Below are 24,740 nucleotides of genomic sequence, written 5' to 3' on the forward strand. Positions count from 1 at the left end.
ATAACAGAAAACCACCCTACTTTGAGGACATATGCACATTCTCTGTTCTTTGCATTCTTCAGATCATAACCCTTTTAGAGAATTAGTTAATATTTCCTCTGGGCACTCTGAGACACACATATGTTTAAAGACTAAATATTCATTAAAATGAAAAATAATGAAAATACTTTGGGCTGACTAATTAGTTACTGATACATTATTGGCAGCCTGTGAGTCGCATACTTGTAAAAGATCCAAAACCAGTGTTGCCCACATCTGGAAACTCAGGTGCAGATTAAGTGTCTTCTCCAAGATCACACAGTTGGTTGCAAACAGAGCCAGGCCTGGAACCCAGGAATGCTGACTTCCCTCCAGAGTTGTTTCTCCCTCTTTGTGATCTTTTTTGCTCATTTCTACCATTTCTTTCTTTAGGCTTGATAAAGACATATGCATGGAAAGCTGTTCAGTGTAGTCATGAGGTTTAGGTCATGATAAAGGAAAAAGGAGAGTTATTTCCTTAATTAATATGTCTGGAAATGCAATATATCATGTAGATAGTAATTAAAGTGGTCTGTAATAGAGAATCTATTAGGACTTTTCCTCAGCTGGTTATACAAAGAGACGTAGCAAATACATATTTGTGGCACCCTTAATAAGAACGTTGTACTTCATGATTAACAGCAAAACATGGATTTGGGATGTTGTGAGATGAGTTCCCAGATGAACCAGCTTCCCACGCCTTCTAGCAGCCTATCTTTCCTATGGGAGTCTATCATGGAGAATCCATGTTGACCGGATACTTATATGATTTCAGACAAAAACATTCTAGCAGCGACCTAAAATTATCCAAAATTTCAGCATTCGAGAGTTATTATTTAATTTTTAAAGGCTTTTTAGGTTTTTTATTAAAATTTCCCAGTAAACTGAAAGTACTTCTGGAAGGGATAAGACCTTCTAGCTGTTATTACCTGGGATTTATTGTCAGAAGACCTGGATTAGAGGACCAGAACACCCACTTACTAGCTGTTTGACCTCCAAACATTTTTGCGATTTTTCCCAACACTCAATTTTTACAAAATGCAGGGACAGTAGTAATACCTGCTTTTAATCAGCAGATGTGAAAACGCTTTGTAATCTGTGGTGAGTTTGTCAAAATGTTCGTAATTATTAGTTATTCTCATCTTTATTAGGATTAATGGATAGCAACCCAAGAGATAAAAAGTCCCTGGAGCAACACTGGGGTAGGAATGTAGCAATGGCAGCTGGCAGGAGCTGGCTGTAGGGCGCCACTGCTATAGCGACTTTCTCCAAGTGGTTAAATACATCCATTAAGGTCATTTAAAGACCTTCATTTTTCTTTTTCTGTGTACCATTCTCACCCCAATACCTTCCTGCTTTTAGGAGCTCGTGATTCTGAGGAGACATACACTGTGGACATCAATATACAGGTTGACGTCCATTTATTACTTGTTTAAAAATTGTTGACTTTTTGTTTTCTCATTCAAAATGTTATTTTCTAATATAATGAACTGAAAATAAACCTCTTGGACAGGCCAGAGAAAGGACGGATAATAAGTTTTTAAAACTTCCATTTTCTCTACCTAGTCTGGGGAGGCTTCATGGATGAAGAGGAACTTAAAAACATCCAAAAGAACAAACTCATTTGGTTCAAATTATGTAACATTATCTCCCCCAGAGCATCCTGAGCAAATCTGCTCACCCAGCCTGATTTATTCCTTTTTCTGTCTCAAGCTAAGCTAGTAAGACTCCCCGAGACATTAGATTTCTATTCTTTAATGTGATGATCAAATAAATAAGTAGCTACCAAAGGCCTCTGTGGACTTTGTTGATTTATTTCTTTTTAATTAGCACTGATTTTAGAATAGAATTTGTAATACAGAACACACATTCTTTTTACAACACGTTTATCTTGCCCTATGCTTGTTTTCGTCCAATCCTCATGTTCATCATTCTGCTAGTTATGCATGGGCGGGCCCCTGTGCTTTCCTGGATAAACCCATCTGTAGGTTGCTATGGAAACACAATGGCTACTACAGCACCCTAACCCAGGAAGCTTTTGTAATGATAGACTCCTTTGTCTTGGTCTATCCGGTGACCGGCCATGGAATCAGAAAACTTCCGGCAGCCGACACACAGACAGAAAGTATACTTACAAACAACTTGCCCATCTCACAAAAACAAACAAAAATCCCTGGGCCCTTTCAGCACGTCCTTTAAGGTGTCCTAATACCAACTAGTAGAACACACATCACCTCCTTAACTTCTGAAATAATGCACCATCAGGTTGCTTTTATTTTCTCGTTTGCAAAATCAGCATCTGGGGGGCATTTTTAAGATTCTCTCTCTCAGTCCCTCCTTCCATCTTTCTCCCCCAACCAGAAGGATCTGCCAAGGGAGTTATGGTAAGAAAACTTCTAACTGCATTTTTACACTACTGTACTGGAAAAATCCAGTTCTGACTGCGTTTTATTTACATCTACTAGGTAGACACCTTTGGGGAGAAATAACAGAAATTTAATTTAAAGGAAAGTAGGGCCAGGCGCGGTGGCTCACGCCTGTAATCCCAGCACTTTGGGAGGCTGAGGCAGGTGGATCACCTGAGGTCAGGAGTTTGAGACTAGCCTGGCCAACACGGTGAAACCCCATCGCTACTAAAAATACAAAAATTAGCTGGGCATGGTGGCGCATGCCTGTAATCCCAGCTATGTCTGTAGTCCCAGCTACCTGGGAGGCTGAGGGAGGAGAATCGCTTGAACCTGGGAGGTGGAGGTTGTGGTGAGCCGAGATGATGACATTGCACTCCAGCCTGGGCGACAAGAGTGAAACTCCGTCGAAAAGAAAAGAAAAGAAAGTAGACATTTACTATTTTGAAATTAGTTTTCATTTATAATATAAAAACCTGATTCGACTCAAGTGAAAAAAAAACCATATTTGACCACTGTCTTCTCTTTCATTCTTTGACATTTCAAACAGCTTAAAGATGGAGTGCAGCATCGTTAGTTTTGTGTTATTACTTACATTAGCTGAATGCACCTAGGTTGAAGGCATAAGCCTGCAATGGGAAAACGGATCAAATCTGAGGTGAGGGGGAAGTGACGTGGGGGTTAAGTTACCTCTTTTCTCTTCCAAAGATGCTGTTCTTACTGCATCACTTGTGGCTGGCCAGGAAAAGTCAGGCAGGAGTTTTGTTTGTGGCCACTAGGTGGCGATCGTGTTCTGTATGGGACCTCATACTAATTGTTCACCACCAGCCACTCTAGAAGAGAGGAGGAACCCAGGATGATATTTTGTCAACCGAGAAAAAGAAGTACCTCCCAGGAACTGGAAATGAATGGGGAAATGCTGAAATCTCATTTGCACTATTCTTTATCTTCTCTCTGGAAAGTTCAGCAATCATCAGGTCATTTCATTTGGCTTAGATTCCATATGTCTTTCCAAACTTAAAAATTTGTGAAAATTGTTCCACCCATATGTAAGAGAGCATAGGCTAAGTTGTCTAATTCTTGCAGAAATGTGGGTATAGCATTAAAAATATGTCTTTGTATAGTTATCTTACCCATGTAAGAAAAGAGTGGCCAACTTTCATATAAATAGAAACAGAACATTTAAGCTATATGCAGTTTGCATTTTTGTCTACTATTATGAAATTATTATCTATGAAATTCAAGATGTAACTCAACGTATGTATAATTTTAATTTCTAATTTACTGTTAGATCTCAGCACTTAAAAAATTACATCTAGTATTTTGAATTGTTTAAATCTGTTCCCTGCAAAGAACAGTAATACAATCATGTTTTAATTTACTAGCATTTGCGTATCTTAAAAATATAATGGCCTGTAATTTACTTTTCTTCCGCCTATAATTTTCTGAAGCTCTTTATGAAGCACCGGTGCATTTTTATTTAAAAAATGGGTTGTGACTCCTCAGATAATGTTACAATTCGATGTTCAAAAAGCAATCCGTGTACATAGCCATAAAGGAATGAGCTGGAGAGGTCTCCATATTATTATTCAGTGTGAGCTCTAGAATAAAAGTATAAATTTCTGTATCTAGGAAATGTATGTTCTCAAATCTAACACAAGCAAGAAATCTTGCTCTGCAATGACTCAGTTTGCCAATGCTGTTAAAAATGTTAACTTCAGTTCTCAGCATTTCATTGAAAGCTCGTAGATATTTGCTTGAGCTTGTAAACATCTTTCTAAAAGAAATATTTTCAGAATTACTCTAAAATTTCTGGTATTTCCTCCAAGACTCTTGACACTAACAAAAAATTTTACTTGGAAACCTCAAATGAAAATTTAGAAACAATTCTTGTTCTGATCCCCAGAAAGGACAATGTTTTTTTAAGGGTATTCCCACTGGTAATCACAATTGTTTGTTGGATAAATAAATAATAAGTTAATTAATCAAACAAACTAAAAATGCTGTAATTTTACAGTTTGTCCTAACTGTATTCAGTTCCTAAAACCTTTGGGGATATTTGTATTCCTGGTTGAAAAACTTTAAGATTATATTGGGAAGTAAGGTTAAAGAGAAAGAGTCTCCCATTAGGAAAGCCATTATTAATAATTTTTACATTTGCTGAACTAAAATAGTAGGAACAAACATTAGCAATTGACATTTTATCCATCTTAAATTAGTAGTAACAAGAATTGTCATGTTGATTTCCAGCTATCATTCCTTGCTCACGAGAAATGTGTTTAGGATATCCCTTCCCTAAATTTTTAGTAAGCTGTTCATCAGTTGACTTACTTTTGTTGCAGACTACACAGTGGCATGAATCTCTGTTCATGGAATCAGTGCTGCGAAAAAACATCGCTACATTTTCTTTGTCAGCTTAATTGTAACTCCCAACCCACATACCACCAAGCTATAGGAAATTCCATCTTAGGCATTATGGGATTGTCTTCCTCTTTTTGGTTTACACCAGAATCGGGGAGGTTCACAATAGCAAAGACTTGGAATCAACCCACATGTCCATCAGTGACAGACAGGATTGAGAAAATGTGGCACATATACACCATGGAATACTATGCAGCCATAAAAAAGGATGAGTTCGTGTCCTTTGTAGGGACATGGGTGCAGCTGGAAACCATCATTCTCAGCAAACTTTCGCAAGAACAGAAAACCAGATGCCACATGTTCTCACTCATAGGTGGGAATTGAAAAATGAGATCACTTGGACATGGGAAGGGGAACATCACACACCAGGGCCTATTATGGGGAGACAGGAGTGGGGAGGGATGGCATTGGGAGTTATAACTGACGTAAATGACGAGTTGATGGGTGCAGACGAGTTGATGGGTGCAGCACACCAACATGGCATATGTATACATATGTAACAAACCTGCACGTTGTGCACATGTACGCTAGAACTTAAAGTATAATAAATAAATAAATAAATACATAAATAAATTAAAAAGTGTAAGAAATTTCCCAGGGGGAAAAAAAAAGAAAATAAAAGGGGTCTTTGATTTATAGTCACCAGTGACGGTAGTATTGCCTAACCTTTTAGTGGTTGCTTGATTCCTTTACTGAATCTCTTGGGACACAGGGCAGGACTTGGTAGAAGCCCAGTTAATGGCCCAGATTCTTGTGCATCAGGTAGAGTTTCCTTCAAAATGTTGTATATCCTCATGAGAACTAAAAATAAAATCCTAAAATTCTAAGCCCCCCAACTGACTGAAAAGACCCCTCTTGGCCGGGGAACCCCAGAGAAACCCGAAAAACTGAGTTCCTAACCATGACAGAATGGGAGCTTGTACACACCTCACTGTACCCACTCCGTTTTACAACTTAGACACAATAACTGACCAGTATTAATGTTAAAATGGAGATCATAAGACTGACAAAATGGACTCTTTATGGCAATAGATACTAAATTATGAACAAGACCTAAGGCCACGCCAAGCAAGAGTTAAATCATGTACCCCTGTACTTAAAGAATAAACTATGTTCCACCTGCCACAAAATTTTTCTTTTTCTCTAGCAGCTAAACAAGCACTGGTCTCGAGATAAGAAATATTGAAACGATTACAGCTCATCAATTGCCAGATGCAGCCTGATTTCACCCCTCTGTTCCACAAGCCATCACTACAGCTTTGATTAGACAAGAAGTTGATTTTGGTAACTTTCTCTTGATAAAAGACTACCAACCATGGACTGGTTCTGGCTGGTTTGCAGAGGCTGTGCACTTGAGTGCCTTTGTGTCTCTGCTTCACCTTTTGACATACAAGGCCTAACTGTAATGCATTTGTATGTTAAGTCTCCACCCCAAAGTGAACATGCAACATGCCTGTTTATTCAGTGCACATGCCTTAGGACACCCTTCATGAATATTCATAGCTACTTTTATAACCTGCTAAATATGTATACTTGGCCAATCTGTTCAGCATAAATGCCTGTTCCATCCTCCCCTCCCTCAAAGTACCTGCCTTCTGGCTTCTACCAGAGGCTATGTTTCCCAGCCTGTCAAAATGACCACCCTGCAGGCTGTAACCCTTTATGAGATATAAAGTCTCCATTCTAAATGGAACATCTCATGATGTTTCAGTTGACGCTTCAGAGTTGCCTCTTTTTAGGAATGCCTGACTTCCAGACCTATGTGGTTCTTGGCTTTAGGAATGGAACATGTAGTACCTAAATAAGTCAATCAAAACCACAATGATTGGTTCAGTGGTGCGCATGCTACTGAACCTGCTTAGATTCTGGGACAAAGGCCCTTTCTTTTAATCTGGATGTTGTGGTATGTGAATGAGATGCCTCGAATCTTTGTGGCCATTTTATTAACATGAAATAGCCAATGCATGGGAGAAAGGAGAGCTCAGGGAATCATACAACACTGGAGCTACAGCCTAAAGATACGGAGAGTCTTGAATATTGCAGTTACATGAACCAAATACACTTCCTTATTATTTTAGTGTGAATCTGGTATTTTTCTTCCTTGAATCCTAAAGGATCCTAATGGAATTTGGAACATGGAAGTCAGGGTGATGTTACAGACTCCAGACTGTTGAATAGGCAGAGCTAAAGAGTTACAGTAGAGAGGGCAATGAAGATAGAGCTAGTTGTGATGTTAGCAGCCCATCACTGGTTAAACTATTGCCTGCTATATCCCAAGACTCAGATAATGTCCACCAAGGGTCTGGAATCAACACACTGGAAGGAAAAATTCAAAATGTTGGTGGTTTTTGGCTTCTTCTTGTAGCCTTCGATAAAGTCCCACAAGAGACAGATAACATAATACAATTTTTGTGAGAGCTTTTCTGTTAAATTTTCAAATCCAGAAAACACTGCTGCCCTGTGGGGCCTACACACAGAAACAGTGTGTTTTATGCTTCAGGAAAAGGGTAAATTTTAGCTAGAAAAAGCAAGTTAGCATTGTTTGTGAGTCACTAGTGAGTGCAGTCTCAAAAGCCAGACATTATGGGGAAATGAAAGAATTTTTTAGGCCGGGCGCGGAGGCTCAAGCCTGTAATCCCAGCACTTTGGGAGGCCGAGACGGGCGGATCACAAGGTCAGGAGATCGAGACCATCCTGGCTAACATGGTGAAACCCTGTCTCTACTAAAAATACAAAAAACTAGCCGGGCGAGGTGGTGGGCGCCTGTAGTCCCAGCTACTCGGGAGGCTGAGGCAGGAGAATGGCGTAAACCCAGGAGGCGGAGCTTGCAGTGAGCTGAGATCCAGCCACTGCACTCCAGCCTGGTCAACAGAGCGAGACTCCGTCTCAAAAAAAAAAAAAAAAAAAAGAATTTTTTAGACCTCTTAGGCTCCCATATCATTTCAGGAAGCAGGCCTGGCTGACTGAAACTTGGAGTTTTCTGTATGCCAGTGGGTAGTGAGAAGTAGTCACGACATAAACAAAGCTTCTATTATTCAGGGAAATGAAAAAGCCTGGGCTCCCGACCCCAGGGGTCTAAAAGGAGAAGGCAAGGAATAGTTAAAATGAGGATGTCAGGGACCAATGTTGATCCTCATGGCCTGAGAGCAATAGAATTTTCAGAATGGCCAGGACAGTCAATGCCAATAGTCTGCTTTTCCTGAAGATACCTGCAAGCCTCTGGGGAAAACTCCATATTCTGCCTTATGCATGCACTTTACTGTGGTACAAAAATAGAGACTGGCATACAGTTGTGCAGGTTGAGTATTGCACAAGAAATCCATGTCTCAGAGGGCACCCTTCATTTAACAGACATTGAAGATTTGCACATTTGTTATGTCGATTTTAAAGCATATGGCAACAAGGTGCTTGTTCTAATAAAAGCAGTATAACAACTTTCCAGCATCTGGAAGGAAGGTATCATAAGGAAGACACATCTTGTTTTCACAGAATGCCCCGTAAGCAGCATAGCCCTGCCCCTGCCCTGCTACCACAAGGTCATGTAAGCCTCTCCCACCCTGAACCATCATGGGAGGAGCTAGGGTAAGTGCAGTATATCTGAAAGACTGAATATTTAGCCCAAAGTAGCTGAGCTAACCTAAAAAGACAGTTTAAGCACGAAAAGGTGGTGATATCATTAATTTCGCAAATAAAATAATTTTTTGCACCGATACCCAGTAGGTTGGTAAATCAGAAAGAAGAATAAACAGTCAGAGAAAATAAGCTACTGTTTTAGGTGTGCTTGCAGTTGAGTTGTGGTGTGACCGCTGTCTCTCAGATGTCCCAGCCTTGACAGGAGGTGGCCTTTCTGGAACAGAGAGAAGAAAACATACCTTTTAAACAAAGGATGAGTTCATGTCTTCTGCAGGGACATGGATGAAGCTGGAAACCATCATTCTCAGCAAACTAACACAGGAACAGAAAACCAAACACCGCATGTTCTCACTCATAAGTGGGAGTTGAACAGTGAGAACACATGGACACAGGGAGGGGAACATCACACACTGGGGCCTGTCAGGGGGTATGGGGCTAGGGGAGGGATAGCATTAGGAGAAATACCTAATGTAGATGACGGGTTGATGGGTGCAGCAAACCACCATAGCACATGTATACCTATGTAACAAACCTGCACATTCTGCTCATGTACCCCAGAACTTAAAGTACAATAATAATTAAAAAAATGATACTGTCCACCTATGATCTAGAATCCAGGTTGAATATAGGTCCAATCACCTAGGGCAGTGTTTCTCAAACTTTAATATTTATAAGAATTAACTAGGAATCTTAGTTGAAAAGATTCTTATTCAATACATCTGAAGAGGAGCCTGAGAGTCTACATTTCTAAGAAATTCCCATGTAATGCCAGTGCTGCTGGGCCCTGGGTGCAGGTGTGGAGTTACATAATTTTAGAGTCTAGAGAAGAGGTTCTCAAACTTTAGCATGGATGAGAATCACCTGGAGAGCTTGTTCAGACAGAGTGCTGGGCTTCATCCCCAGATATTTTGATTCAGCAGGCCTGGGGTGGGACCTGAGAATTTGTGTTTTTGACAAGTTTCCTGGTAACACAAATGTGGGTGGGACACACTTTGAGAACTACTGCTTTCAAATAGAGGGCAGCCCTTTCCTAAGTACCTCCTATTAATTGCCATCTACCAGAAAAAAGGTACAGTCCCAACCAGTGAAGAGACGGATCCTTCCCACCTCCAAGTTCAGGCCCAACCTGATGTTTGCTGAGACAGAAATTCTCAAGCCAATGTCTAGGCTCAAAGACTGCAGCTAATCAGGTTTCTGGCTGTGGTCTCTAACCTACAGAATTTAGAAGAAGCAAACTGAAAGCAGCCAGCTTTTTAAGGGATCTAAGTGATCTTTCACCCCTGTCTGATCTCATCACCCAGTGGTGCAGGCCACATTTGGTTCCTATGCCATGCCTTGGCCAATGGTGTTCATGTCCATCTCTTCCTCCAAGTTAAAAGCTATTTAAGAACAGAGATCATGTTTAATTCATGTTTTAATCCCCTTTGAGCCTATCCTCAGCTCCCTTCCTAGAAACTAGCAGAGTTTTACGTATTCTAGATGTCACAGAAATCCTGTTTAGAAGACATTAAATTGTTAAATTTTCCATTCCCATATAAGTGATTGTTCTCCCAAAGGTTTTCCATCATGAAAGCCCAGTTTATTGCCCAGGGAAAAGGAGGAAAGTATCAAAATGCCACAGAGCATGAAGGAAGATATTACCTGGTGATGCCCCGCTGGACAGTGTTAAATCAAGTTTAGCTAAAAGTTGCCTCCTTACATATTTTAAGTTCAGCCTAAAGGTTTCTGTGTACATCATGAACTGTAACCTCAATGGAGTTGCACTCAGACTGTAGTGTAGTCTTGTGTCATCACTGAGTCTTGGCCATTCAAAGGTGACCAACTCTTCAAACTGTGCTCAAACGATGCAAACATCAAGTAGTAACCCATCTGGTTGTTTCTGTACCTCACACCATTTTCTGTATGTCTCTTTCTTCTATCTGTAAATCTTCCACAATGTGGCTGCGCTGGAGTCCCTGAGCCTACTCTGGCTCAGGAGGCTGCTCAATTTGCAAATTGTTCTTTGCTCAATCAAACTCTCTTAAATTTAATTCGGCTAAAGTTTTTCTTTTAACAAGAGAAAGATGAAGTAGATATACCTTCTGATTCTGCGAAGAAGCCATGAGGTACAGAAAGCAAGAGCAAGAGATAGGACATATTTCCGGATTCATATCAAGAGAGATCAGCAAGGAAACCCAGAAGCAGAGCGGCAGACGGAACTCACGCCTTTTTTGGGGTTCAGGGAAGAGATCACCTTTTAGGGAACCCCTGCGTCAGTAAAATTGCAACAGAACAGAAAAATCGACATGGTGGTATACCATGGTGGTGATACTTAAGAAGAAAAGATAACTGAGAAATAGGTCCTCTGCTGTGGGATAGGGAAGGAATCCAAACACTGTCACTTGCTCCCAGAAGAAGAAGAGTAAGGAAGAGAGATGAGGGCCAGTGGGCCTCCCATGGATCCCTGTGGGAGGGAAACTTGACCCCATGGTCAAGCAGTCTCTGGGCTGCTGGGTGGACAACCAAGGCCCGGGGTGCATGGAGGAGGCAACTGAGACCATGGGGAGATGCTGCTCTAGCAAGAACCAAGGTAAGGGAGTATAACAGGAGGGGACACAGTAGACCCCCAGCAGGCTACCAGATCAGCAATTACACTGGTTGAGGTCTCAGCAGCTTCTGTCAGGGGTATGCCTAATGGACAGACAGGACCTTTTCAAAGGCCAGAGGGGACCAGAAGACAGTATGAGGAACAGCAGGTGGACATCCTCACAGCAAAGAGGACAGGTAAGCTTTCGTCTCCATCCAGGTGCCATCTTATGGAAGACTACATCTTGTGAGAGGCACCTCTTGTGGTAAGTGCCATCTAGTGAGTGGATGTCCAAGATGAGAAACAGTACTAAGAGGGGTGTGGACCTTAAACTTGATTGAGTCTTTATCCAGAAGATATTAAACAAGTCTTTAAAAGACTAGTTAAGCCATCAGACACGGAAATATCTTCTATGCACAAATTTAGGGTTTTTCCGCCCCCCACCATTGGCGGGAATGAGGTTTTCAGGGCACTATGACGATAGTTTCTTTCCCACATCTAAATGTACTGTGCAAATATGTGACCTTTCATCAAATGCTTGGCAAATTATGCAGGACTGTACCATTACATTGATTTTACATAAGCCTAGTTTACTTAAGCTGAATTTTCATCAACTAAAAAACAACAGCAGAAAATAGAGCTATTGTGAACAACCCAGAAACAGTGTCTTGGTCATTGGATAGTGGAACAATGAATGGATGAATAACAAGGAAATTAAGTACTTTACGAAATTTTTCTTCATCTTTACTTTAAAACTCATTTGCATTTGTTTTTCTGGCATTCTTTGATGAAAATAATTTTCGTCAAATGGATGCCAGAGGAAAGTATCAAAAAGCCACAGTGCATGAAGGAAGAGATTACTTGGTGGAAACTTGGAGGGCTTGGAAGGGTTTTTTGAGTCCCTTTCAAGGAGGATAGACATAAAGATGGAATGCTAACAGTCACAATACCTAGCACCACATTTTACTTCTGGTAGACATTGAATATTTCTTTGGCCATTTGGTGTGCTGATTAGATTTTAAGAGAGGTATCACGAAAATTATATAGTGTATTTAGTTAATTGGATTGAAGTGGGAAGATGGGATGAGCTCTCCTGGGAGTTATCAATAGGGCTGACCAGGGCTGGGTAGAGCTGTTATTTGTAACGATGTCTGTCCTTTACTGGATAGACAGCAGTGCTGCGGTGAACATGCTGAGAACAGAGAATGAGCTCACTTGGAAGCATAACTTTTCTCTCAGTTCTAGCTGACCTGGAAGATTGGCTACTGTTGATCCTTCTCCACGTTCAGCTCTAAAAAGGCATTTGAAGAACACCCAGTACAAAACCCTCATTTTATGGGTGAGGGATCTAAGATCTAAGCCCAATTCCAAGTCTCTCAGTTCAGAAATTTTTTCTTTACTGTAGACTTTTCCGGATAAAGGTGACAACAGATCACACAAAAGAAAAAAAAAAAAGATTATTGGTCCAGGGGAGAAAAGTGCAGGGACACTTTCAGGTATGGCTGAATTCAAATGCTGAACCTATGTGGCCAGGAGGACATTTTCACCATCTCTCAGTTCCACCGTTTGCTATTTTAGTTTGGCTTTTATATGATGTCAAAGATGATTAACAGCATCTCCAAGCCTAGGTTCCACAGATTAGAAAATCCAGTGGGAAAAGAGCATCTTTCTTGATATCTCTGGAAAACGTCAAGGTTCCCCTGCCCTTGTTCCTTCCCATCTTTAAATAGATCACTGTGGTTAGGGGCGTATAGTTTTCTCATAAGCCAAGGCAGGGCCCCATGCCTGCCCAGGAGAGTAGAGTCGGTCCCATCATAATGACAGAGACTGTAAGGAGAAGAGAGGATGGTTTCTCAAGGGAAAATCAGGATGCTGTTACCAAATGAAAGAGAGAAAAGAGTCTGTTTCTATGACTACACCTTTCTGGGCTGTGTGGTCCCAACAAACCTGTGACATCAGACATGTTCCCTACATTATTTTCCATTGAAAAAGATGTTTATTTCCTTTTATACATGGTGAGAAATTGAGTTTCTTTGCATAGAGAATAGACATCTTCAGAAATATTCATTCTGGAAGGTAATGTCAGGAAGGATCCTGGCAGACAATGGAGAGATGACTCAAATTCAGGTATTCTGAGGAAGGTTTAGTAAAGAGATATTTACAAAGGATGGACAGGGTACAGGGAAGCCAGAAGGCTGATGTGGGAACTGGGGATAAGAACATCTGGGCACCCTGAGGCCCCTGGCTCTGAGAGGGCAAGCGGACGGGGTGGTTACCAAACCTGGAGGCACAGAAGTCTGCCTGCAGATGACCCGCAGGCACAGCCAGCCTATGGCCAGGCATTAAAATGAGAACTAGGGAAAGAAACAAAAATCCACACCTGCTTCTCCTACCTCCCTCTCTCCCTCCAACATGCTGCAGGAATTCCCTACTGAATGAACCACCAGGAAGCCAGTGAGAAATCTCTGTTGTAGGTCCTAAGATCAGCTTCCCAGGGCACAACTGGAGAAGGACAAAATGTGGGAACAGAGAAACAAACAGGAAGTCAGTTTCTTAACCACTTTTACACCCTAGTCATGGGCCCAATCAGGGAAATATCCATAAGATGTCTAAACACATGCCCTGGTCTAAGTTCATTTCCTGTGGGATTGACTGCTAAACATGTATGTTAAAAATGGCCTGTGTAAACATTAAAATACATGAGACTGTGAACATATCTAACAGCAGCATCAGTGTGGTCCATTGGGGTTTCCTCTTGATTTGGAGGCATGAGGTTTGTTTGAACTTTTGTTCTTTCATTTACAGGCTAAGTGACTTTTAACAAATGAGATGGCCGGGCGCAGTGGCTCACGCCTGTAATCCCAGCACTTTGGGAGGCCGAGGCGGGCGGATCACGAGGTCAGGAGATGGAGACCCTCCTGGCTAACATGGTGAAACCCCGTCTCTACTAAAAATACAAAAAATTAGCCGCGTGGTGGCGGGCGCCTGTAGTCCCAGATACTCGGAGGCTGAGGCAGGAGAATGGCGGGAACCCAGGAGGCGGAGCTTGCAGTGAGCCGAGATCGCACCACTGCACTCCAGCCTGGGCGACAGAGCCAGACTCCATCTCAAAAAAAAAAACAAAAACAAACAAACAATGAGATAACCGCTCAGATATTGTGTCCTTGTCTGTAATAGGAGGATATTTCCCCTGCCCACCTAATGGTATCTGTTATTCAGTGCAAATGAAATATTGGATATAAAAGTATTTGAGAGTGATAAAGTACTAATGTTATATTGATCTTTTCAACCTTAAAATGCGGGCATAAGAAATACAGATTACTGTTTCTATGGCCATGATTTTTTGCAATGTTTATTTCAGAGTTCTAAAGCCTCCTTGGCTCACTCCACATGTGGCAGTATTTTTTTACCATGTGAACACCGAAATGAATTCGTGACAAATGAACCTCCCATTTATTTCAGGCTTGCGTTAAGGAAATGATTTCCTATGATTCTGCTTACTGCTTAAAAAAATTAATCAAGTTTTCTGCCTGACAAGTAAGTCACTGCATTTATTGTCTGTCCGTGACTAGACAAAAGCACATAACATCCCTGTGTGTCCGGTGAGTTATGAAAGTCCTTTAAAAGCAGTGCATTAGCCATGGATCTTCCTGCTATCTCTCCCCTGCAGTTTGCTGAGAATGTTTACCACAATTTATTCTTGCCTCACTGATTACTGGGTCATTGCCTAGAGTTCTGAACCCCAGGTTGGAAGCTGCTAAAGTTTAATAAAAACTACTTTAGAGAAATGGCCCCACTCCCTTCATCCTCTCTCACCTGCCTCTGGCTCCTTGACCCCCATCCTTGAAGATGCTGGTTCCTAAGGCTCTTGTAATAGATTTCCTTATTGTTCCAGGTTTCCGGGAACTCATCAGTGATAGCTGCCATGGGTATGTTGAGAGGATACTATGTGCTGAGAACTCCACATCTGATATTTCACTTAATTTTCCTACAATATTATGAAGTAGGTGTTATTTTCCCCATTGTACAAGAAGAGATGGTGTTGGGGTCCACGTGTTTCCTAAACAAAGGAATGAACACACAAGACAACACAAGACAAGACAAACATGGCGGCCGCCCCAATGGCGAGCTCTGCTTTATTTTATACAGTCGTTTGTGGAATGTTGCCAAGTCACAAGACACATTGTTGTTTTTCTGACCTTTCCCTGACTTTCTAGATTTTCAAGATGTTTACACGTAAACAAGCCCCCAGGGTCTGCTGTTTGCAGCTGGCTCCTTTGTCCTCCCTGTTTGCAGGGAAGGAACGCCCTGCTTCGTTTGCAAGAGCAGGACTTATCGGGAACGTCTGGTTTGCGAGCACGTAGTCCTCTACAAGATGGAGAGCTAGAGAGGCTAAAAACAGAACAAGAATTTGAACCCAAATGTCTGTGACTGTAACCACCATACATATAGCCTATCTGTTTCCATGTTGTTCCAGCAGGCTCCTTGTTTTCTTCCTTCTTACAGTAAAATCTGACTGATCACTGTTGAGTAATGGATCTTAATTAGGTCAAGATGCGGAAGGAGTTTGCTTCTGTAATTTCAGGAGGTCTTTGCATACACCTATTATTGCAAATAGATTTCGCTTTATTGGAAAAGAGGCTATCAGTATTCCCTGGGGATTCTATTTTTACAGCTGAGACTATTGTTCTCTATCAGTCACTATGAAGTAGAAATTCTGATTATGATATCACATAAGATTCAAGGCCACTAGTGATAAATGTTCAAGAGGAGGTGTGTTCAGCTTTGCAATGCACTATTGTGATAAAAATATGGCACATGATTTAAAAAACATAAAAATGTAAAAGGAATATGAATATAATAAATGATTACAAATCTATGTGCAGAATTTAATCTATTTTTCCTAAATGCTGACTGTAAGAGGTTTAGCCCAATGATATAAACTGTGCCTGAGAAAGGTCTGAGTCAATTCCATGCTGTTCATATGCCATTTCATTTCACTTTTTAAGTACATTGGGAAAATACATAAGAAAAAATGCACATTCATCTTTTTAATGATATTATAAAAGATGGTGAACAAGTTAATAGGAAGAAAAGAAAAACAATTCATCTAGACATTCTTGCAATGAATTTTTGCCAAATGCTTGATTTTTACTAGATGCTAGGAGAATTGGGAAGCCTTAAGTCTGACAGAGGATCCAGAGACAAAAATTACAAAATAGTGAGTGCTACAGTAAGAGTTAAGTAAGAAGGTTGGATAAGATGTCTGCTACTAGCTCAATGTTGAAAGGGTCCAGGACACTTGCCTCTGAGACCCAAAAGGCCGAGTGGGCATTAATCAAGTGTGGGAGGTTGTTTCAGGGTCAGCACATGCAAAGGACAGGCTCCATTTTAGGAAAATGAAAGTAGTTCAGTATTATTGAAGCTGACGGTGAGGGAGGAAGTGGCAGAAGATAAAGGCTGGAAAGAAACAAGTCAATAAGTAGCCACAAAAAAGTTTTAAGTAGGTGAATGACACGATCCAATTTGTGCTTTAGGAAGATTATTTTTGTCTCAGTGTCCAAAATAGGTGGAAGGAGGCAAAATGAGAAGCAGAGAGTTATTTGATGTTGGAAAGAGAGAGCTGTTCAAACAAACAGGCAAGATTCAGTGGAGACCTGACCTAGGCAGGTGGCATCTGGGGTTGCAGGAAAAGGACAGATACAAAAGATATGTAGAAGGACAAGAAGCCATTTTAGTTGGATGACATACATTTCAAAGGAGCAAGGAGAAAGAATGGTCTGGGAATACTATTGGTGAGCCAGGAGTCTTCATTTGAGCGGGCTGCAGGGAAATTTGTGTCCTCAGAAGATGCCACATTTCAGTTATGGTACAGTGGGAGGAAATGTTCACTGTGGCAGTGGAATCACCAGAAGGCCACAAGTGGATCAGATTGGGAAGTGGGATAATATCCCAGCCTGAATTAGATTGTACAATTCTAGGGAGCAGAAATGAGGAACAAGGGAGTGTAATAGAGAAAGAGGGAGAGTAATAGGAGGATGCATTATAGATCTAACTGCTGCTAGGTATGACTGATTGCTCAATGCCATAGGACCATCTTCTGAGAAATTGTATAATTTCATCATGGAGAAAAGAAAGTGAAGAATTTAACCACTGGCTGCAGCCTCCAATTGGTCAAAGGTTTGTCTCACAGAGCATGAAACTTCCTGCACCTCCATATTACACATATTTGAGTGTAACAAGGTTCTTATCTAAGTATCATCAGGGTAGCCCCAGGGAAGGAGGTGAGAAGTTGCAACAATGTCAGGTTGCACTTGCATGCAAGTGATCAGAATATGCCCTAAGAGCAAGTTATCTCAGTGGCAGCTTGAATGAAATCGGTGGGCCAAAGCATATAAACTAGCACATAAAAGGTGCATAATACAGTCCACCTCTGTACTATTCAGGACCACTTTCCCCAATCATTATATCCAAATCCCATACTGCAATATAGGTCCCCATTTTTGTGAGAATAAGTTGTCCTGATCTATTCTACAAGAGGGGAAGCACTCGTCCAATCTGTCACAACGTCCCCTTCAAGGGGATGGTCCACCAAAGTCTGGTTGAGGATAAGCAAGACAAACTTCTGTTCCATAGCTGGACCTGGATCTGAAGTCATAAGTAATATTTATCTCCAACCTCTTCCAGCAATTCTATATTTCCCTCACTATGGGCCAGCACGTTAGCTATCTGTGTTGGTCTCCTGGTGGGATGACACAAACATTCATCTCTGAGGGGCTTGAACCTTTATTTGCCTTATCCTCTTTGGGCCATAGTTGTTGCAATACAATTACGCATCAACTTTTGACAATACGATTATGTAGGTACAATACAAACTATGTACACATCTGTTATCACTGGACCCAGGAGCACCAAGAGGTACCCCTGTGAAATCCTTGGGTTCCAGACATGCTTCTTGTTGTCCTCACTGAGAACAGCAACTCTAGTTATTTAGCAGAGTCAGGGGCTATTATTTTTAATGATGTGCTAACTTTTTCTCCCCTGCTGGCCCACAAGCATGAGGAGTTCAACTGATATTTTCAGCTTCAAATTCAGGGGAACCTTACATTTTATCTGGTAGAATTATTCTCTTTCCCATCCACAATCACAATTAAGATTTATAATCCAATAGAGGCTAAAGTTGCAAGACGGTAAACACAAATTCCATTATCACTTGGTTCCTAGTTTTATATAATTGAGCTACTGGGGATTCAAAAACACATATTGGTCATTGGCTTAATGTATATGGCATATCCTGGAAGATCACTTCAACCCTGCCAGGTGTTGTCCCCAAGCTGGGATCTTAATGAACTTTTAATACGATTTCTACCATTCTCTTAGGATGACTGCTTCTGGGTGATGGGATACAAGGAACAATTATTAGATCCTGTTTCATGCACTCATTACCTTGATTCTTATAAAACAGTTCCCTTGGTGTGTGGCAATGCTGTGTGAGATATACGTTGATAAGTCAAGCATTCTAAAAACTTTTGGATGGTAAGCCAGTGGAGGTACTACAGACAAGGAGGGCAAACCCAGGGTCTATTCACATTAAGGATCAATTCCTATAAGGACAAATTTCTGTCCTCCTCAACCCCCTAGAGTAGAAGATGTCTAATTGTAGTCTACCTGATACCAAGAGCCTGACTGATCTCCTCAATCTCTGCTGTTGACAAATTGAGCATTCAAGAGTATCATTAGCTAGACTAGAAGGAGTTCATGCAAACCTTTATCTCTGCCATGTGACCACCCTTTTCTTGGGCTTACTGTACAGCATAGAAGCAGTCAATGAAAGAGAGATGAAATGACATACATGATGAGGTAGCCTTCCCCACTGGTTGCTGAGATACCTATTGGTGGTAGATGTTCTCTGGTAGGTAGTAATAGCTGCAAAATTTGTGTCCATTTTTATAGGTCAATCTATATGCCTCTTCCTGTGACATCATCACTTCCCAGTTTTCTAATTTGGTTCCTTCCAGACTCTTCACCAGTCATTCATGCAAAGTAGATGACCAGTTTACTGCTCACCACTTTCCTGCTGGCTAATTTACTTTTACCACTGCTCTTTAGAGATACCACTAAGTGGATCTATAATATGTCAGCAGTGTAGTTTTGACTAGCATCTGTTGACACAACTTGTGAGCCAGGCCTGAAGCTTTTTCAATCTTCTATCAGTTGGTCATAGGGAATCCCCTATAAACCATTAAGTGCAAGATGAGATAAAAAGATATCGAAGTGATAGAAGCAGATGACATGCAAATTTGGGCCACCTCTTCGTGCAATTTACTCTTGCCTTTTGGACCTGCCTCAGGCCCATTTCCAGGCACAACATTCCACAATGTAGATTGCTGCTGTGCTAACCCAATCTATGATTTAGTGGATCTAATAACACACAGCTTGCTCTAGTTCAGATATTTGCTCCTTTCAAATCTTATCTTGAAATTTCATTTCCAGTGTTGGAGGTGGGCCCTAGTGGGAGGTGTTTGGGTCATGAGGAGTGGATCCCACATGAATAGCTTGGTATCATTCTCTCATTAGTGAGTGAATGCTTGCTCTTTTAGTTTCCATGAGAGCTGGTTGTTAAAAAGAGTCTGGCACCTCTGCTTCTCTATCTCTCTCTCTCTCCATCAGAAGGCTCGGATTCCACTTCCTCTCTTGCCTTGTGATCTCTGCACATGCTGGCTCCCCTTAGCCTTCCACCATGAGTAGAAGTAGGCTGGGCCCCTCTGCAGAAACAGAAGCTGGCACCATGCTTCTTGTACAGTCTGCAGAACAGTGAGCCAAATAAGCTTCTTTTCTTTATAAATTACCCAGCCTCAGGTATTCCTTTATAGCAACACTAAACAGACTCAGAAACAGCTCACACTTGGTGTCTTGTGATTTTATAACCAGGCATTAAATCTCTACAAATATCTGGTAGCAGGCCAGGAGCTGCAAAATAAATGGCAGTTTGCAAAAGCCAGATAACTCTGTCAGATTTGAAGGGGATTCTCATTTCCTACAGTTCCTTCATCATGGAGAGCTCTATGATGATTAGATCTACTGAGTTTTATGGTTCAATAGTGTGGCTTGCAGAGCCTTCTGTTAACTGTGGCCCAGACAAAACTTCTGTATCTCCCAGAATATAGACCAAAGCAGTATTTTTAAATGCAGTCTATTCTTCCACCAAAATTCAAAAAGGCTCACCAAGCACTGTACCTCTTTCTTAGTGGTAGGAGTTGCAAGTAGAACAATGTGCTTATTTCTTTGGAATAATATCCTAGCATAATCTGGATTGCTGGATAGCTACTAAGTTGACCAATATCATGGGAACCTGAATCTTCATTGGGTTTATCTCCTACTCTCTGATATGCATGTATCTTACTGGGTCACCTAGGGTACTAACATTTCCAGTAAGCATGGCATCATCAATACAGTAGAAAAGTATGATACTGTGACATTCTGCAGAAGGTTAAGATTATGGAAATAACTAGCTATTATAACGTGACAGGGAACAGGAGAGTTAACACAACAGTAAGTATGTAGAGTTGTCCCTCTAAATGTAAAGACAGATTCCTTTTGATCATTTTTGCTGATGGAAATCTAGTCAACAAACATTTTCTGTAAAGGGTCACACAATAAATACTTTTAGTCACATGGTTCTGTTACAATTATTCAACTCTGCTTTTGTAGTCTGTGGTCATATTTGGCCCATGAGCTGTAGTTTACCTACCCCTGACTTAAAAACAAAGTGCTTTCCAGATTAGTAGCTGCATATAAAATGCCAAAGACTGTGTTGGTCTTTTTCATGAAAGGTACCACATTTTGTCTGCCGTGACCCATACGTTTTTTTCAAGATACAGATAAACCAACTGAATAGGGATATGATGAGACCACCACACATTCATTTTTTAAATCTTTAATGGTAGTGAAAATCTGTGTAATTCCTTTTAGGATGCAGGTTGCGTCTTATTTACCATATAGGGCATGAATGTGTACACAGGTGTGTGTGCGCGCGTGCGCATTTGTGTATGTGTGTATGTGTAGGAGGAGAAGGAATTGCAGAAATTGCAGGGGTTTCTATAGAGCTCTTTCTACCATAATGGCCCTTAATCTACAAGTTGGAGAAACAATGGGAGGGTTCTGCCAGATGCTTAAAATAACTGTGTATTTGGAGACTAGAAAAATAACTGAAATAAACTTGAGCTAACATTTCATTTATCACCTAGCTTCCATATACCTACTCTAACTGGAATTACATGATGAAGTTTTGAGTCCACTAGCATCAGAAGGCTCGGATTCCATATTTAACAGTGCTCAAAACCAAATAATGTGTACTTCCTACCCCAGTGTACAATGGTCTATCAATGGCCATAGGTCCCTTTGGGGAAGGATTATAAGGAATATTTCATATGTGTATATAAATTTGCAATAGCATTGCAATGTTATTGCTTAAGGGAACTCAGCCTCCCTTTCAATTAGTGGGTTCTAGGTCTACATATTAACAAATTTTTAAACTGGAAGAAAGACTGCAGATTTCATTGTGGTGACGGATGTTACACTTCTGTAGTTCTCCATTTTTTAAAATAAAATAGTGCAAGTCAGCGATCCTTGTCCGCAGTCTAGCTATCTCACATCTAAGAACACCATGGTCTATTAGCCAACACCAAAGATCCCCATTAAGGCATTTTGATTGACAGCCTGACCTTGGTGCTCATTATAGACATTATGTCCACCATGTCTCTGATAGTTCAACTATCAGAATTCCAAGCTCTGCCACTCTAGAATCCTGTCATCCCCACTGATAATATAGAGCCCAATTTTATGGCAGCATCTCTAACCATCAGTCCTTTTTACAAAGATAATTTCCATTAAACTTCTAAACAATTGTCAGTTCCCTCTGACCACAGCATTCTTTATTTCTTTGGTTGATGGAGTATATTCTGTGTTCACTGAGTGAACACGGCCAGGTGATAGATTTTTAGATCTTACAAAATAAATTAATTCTAATGGCCCCATCTTTATGATCCTTCTGATCCTTTTTTCAATACTATACATCAAGAAAGTCCTAGCATCTCTACCTCATTTACTGAAGGCCATCATACTGTACAAGCTTTAAGGATCCATCCAAACAGATTTTCAGAATCATCTTGAGATGTTTCCAAAGCATTGAAATCTAAGTCACGAATGAGCTCTCCCTTGTTGAAAATGCTCCCTATGCAGTCTTTTATCTGTCTTCCCACTCCAGGACGATGTCCTCTAGATCTGCTTCCACATGTGTCCCAGGTCCTGCAAATCCTTTTCAGTATAGACTTTTCCTTCTAGAGCAGAGATTGTACTACCTTGATCAGACTGTGCTGAGACTTGACTCTGGTCATTGGCCTGGAACTAGTGAGAACTGGATCTGGAAGAGAACTAGTGCCATATTGCAAAGCACCTGCCTTAAGTGGTGTCATTTCATTGACTCCAGAAAAGGGGAGACTGTTCCCCTCAGGCAAGTTGGAATCAGTTGCTTCTGCCATCCTGGGGAGTTCAGAGACATGTCAGCGTTCAGAATTCTCAGGATAATATACCCAAATATCTCTAATACAAGTTAGTGGTCCCACTCTTTTGCCATCAGGGCATTAACTTTGACAGATGAGATCTGTTGGGGCTATGCCTTGAGTCACCTGTGCAGCTCTGCTACACTGAAAACTAGATGCTGGGTCTGTTTTTCAGCAGTCTGTAGGAAATAAGAGTCTCCTTCAAAGTTATCATAGAACTCTTTGACTTTTTAAGATTGTTTTTACTTGGCAGTTGGCTGTCATGGACTTCCCGTTTTCTTGTGCCAAGTCTTTCAATACAGTTAAGAAACATCCCACTCAAAATTTTGTGTAATTATCATTGCCCTCCTAACATTCAATTACAACATATCCCAGTGCCATATCTTCTGCCTGTACCTCACTCCCAATTACTCTCGGGTCAAGGGCAAAAAAAATTACATAGAGGTATGGGGTAGGAATGCAGAAAAGCAAAATGGCCATATGCAAATTGAAAACTTAGGCCTTCTGAATAAATTGGCCTATAGATGTATTTTGTTTGGCAGGGTCAACTTCCAGAAAAATTCCGAACTTAAATATCTTTAGGCAGAGCATTCATTTTTCCCATTTGCCTTACTTCCTACCAATCACGGTGTTACTCCACTATTCTCCTTCCCTGCCTGACTTCTGAGGGCATTTGGGCTTAGCATCTCTGGGTGTCAGGATTACATCCAGTAAGAAAGCATAGTGGATTTAGCTAGCTGCAAATTGTCAAGAGGAGTTACTCTCAGCAGTCTTCAGATAGGAATGCCCCATGCCTCCTGAAAACAAGTGAGCAAAGGCCCAGATTCCCTCAGCTCCTTTGAGATTTCCAGCACAGGCGAGCAGGGAAGCAAGAGTTAGTTGATTCCCAGAACCCTGGGCACATGTTAGAAACAGCAGCAATCTCTTTTTAGGAAAATGCTCAGCATTTTCAGGGGATGAGAAGGCACTGAAGTATCTTTATGCAGAAAGAGGTTTCATCTTGATTCTGATTAAACAAAACGATGTTGTACCTGGCTGGTTCTCTTCCCTACCATTTTTTAGTGGCCTCCAATTCAGTCATCATTTTCCCCCATTCCCAAGTAAGATAAGAGTTAGAGTTGTTGTATTATCAAAGCAGAGCTTGAGGTTTATTGTCTGTGCGTGCTGATAAATATGGTAACGCCATTCTATTAAGTGAATGATCTAGATTTGTAAGAGATGTTGAATTTCTTAAATTCACTCTGAGATAGACAATAGATACCATAGACATTTTATTAGCAAATTTATATCATAGACATATTTATTGAGGCTCACTCTGTGCCAGGCATTGTGTTGGCTCTGTTGATGCAAACAGAGTTAAGATATGGGTTGCTGCTCTTGAGGAGTTCAGAATCTAGTAGGAAAACATATTATATCATGTGAAGTCTAATCAGAGTGTTATGGAGACACCAAGGAGGGAGAGGAGGCTTCACTGAGGAAGTGACATTTGTCCTGAATCTTGAAGGACAACTTGCTCCTGAGGCAGAAGTGGGAAGATGGGATGGCAGTTCAGAACAGTGAGTTAGGGGCAAGATGTGGGACTGCTTGCCCCTGTCTTACTGAGCTGCCTTTACCCCTATCACTCCTGTTCACCACCTCACTTTGGGTACTACTGCAGCTACCTTCATTAACAATCTCTGATAGACTCTGCCTCCCCACACCTCTGAGATGAGCGAGTTGTACCAACTGCCTACAAGTAACAAGTCAGTCACTAGTGCCCTGGACTGGGCAACAGGAGCTGGCTGAAAATCCATCCCCAGCTGTACATTTTAAGTGTAACATTATACCAAGGACATCTATCAGTAAAGTGCCTAAACATTCCTTATTTTCCCACTCTCACAAGCTTGGAGATCAATGAGCAGGAGCAGGAATGAATGACTATGTTATCATGCTTTGCTGAGCATCTGGAAGAAAAGCTGTACCTGAAGAGCTGTGGGTGATCAGAATAGCTGAGTAGGTACTTGGGTGATCAGGTGTATTATCAGCCGAGTAGTTGTTTCATCTTTATGATGATTTGACAATGAATGGCATTTTCAACTTCCATTGACTCCATGTTCTCAATCAGTCATATTGTACTCTGATATGCACACAATGGGA

Source organism: Mandrillus leucophaeus, unplaced genomic scaffold (assembly GCF_000951045.1).
Source record: "Mandrillus leucophaeus isolate KB7577 unplaced genomic scaffold, Mleu.le_1.0 Scaffold144, whole genome shotgun sequence".
Taxonomy (NCBI): domain Eukaryota; kingdom Metazoa; phylum Chordata; class Mammalia; order Primates; family Cercopithecidae; genus Mandrillus; species Mandrillus leucophaeus.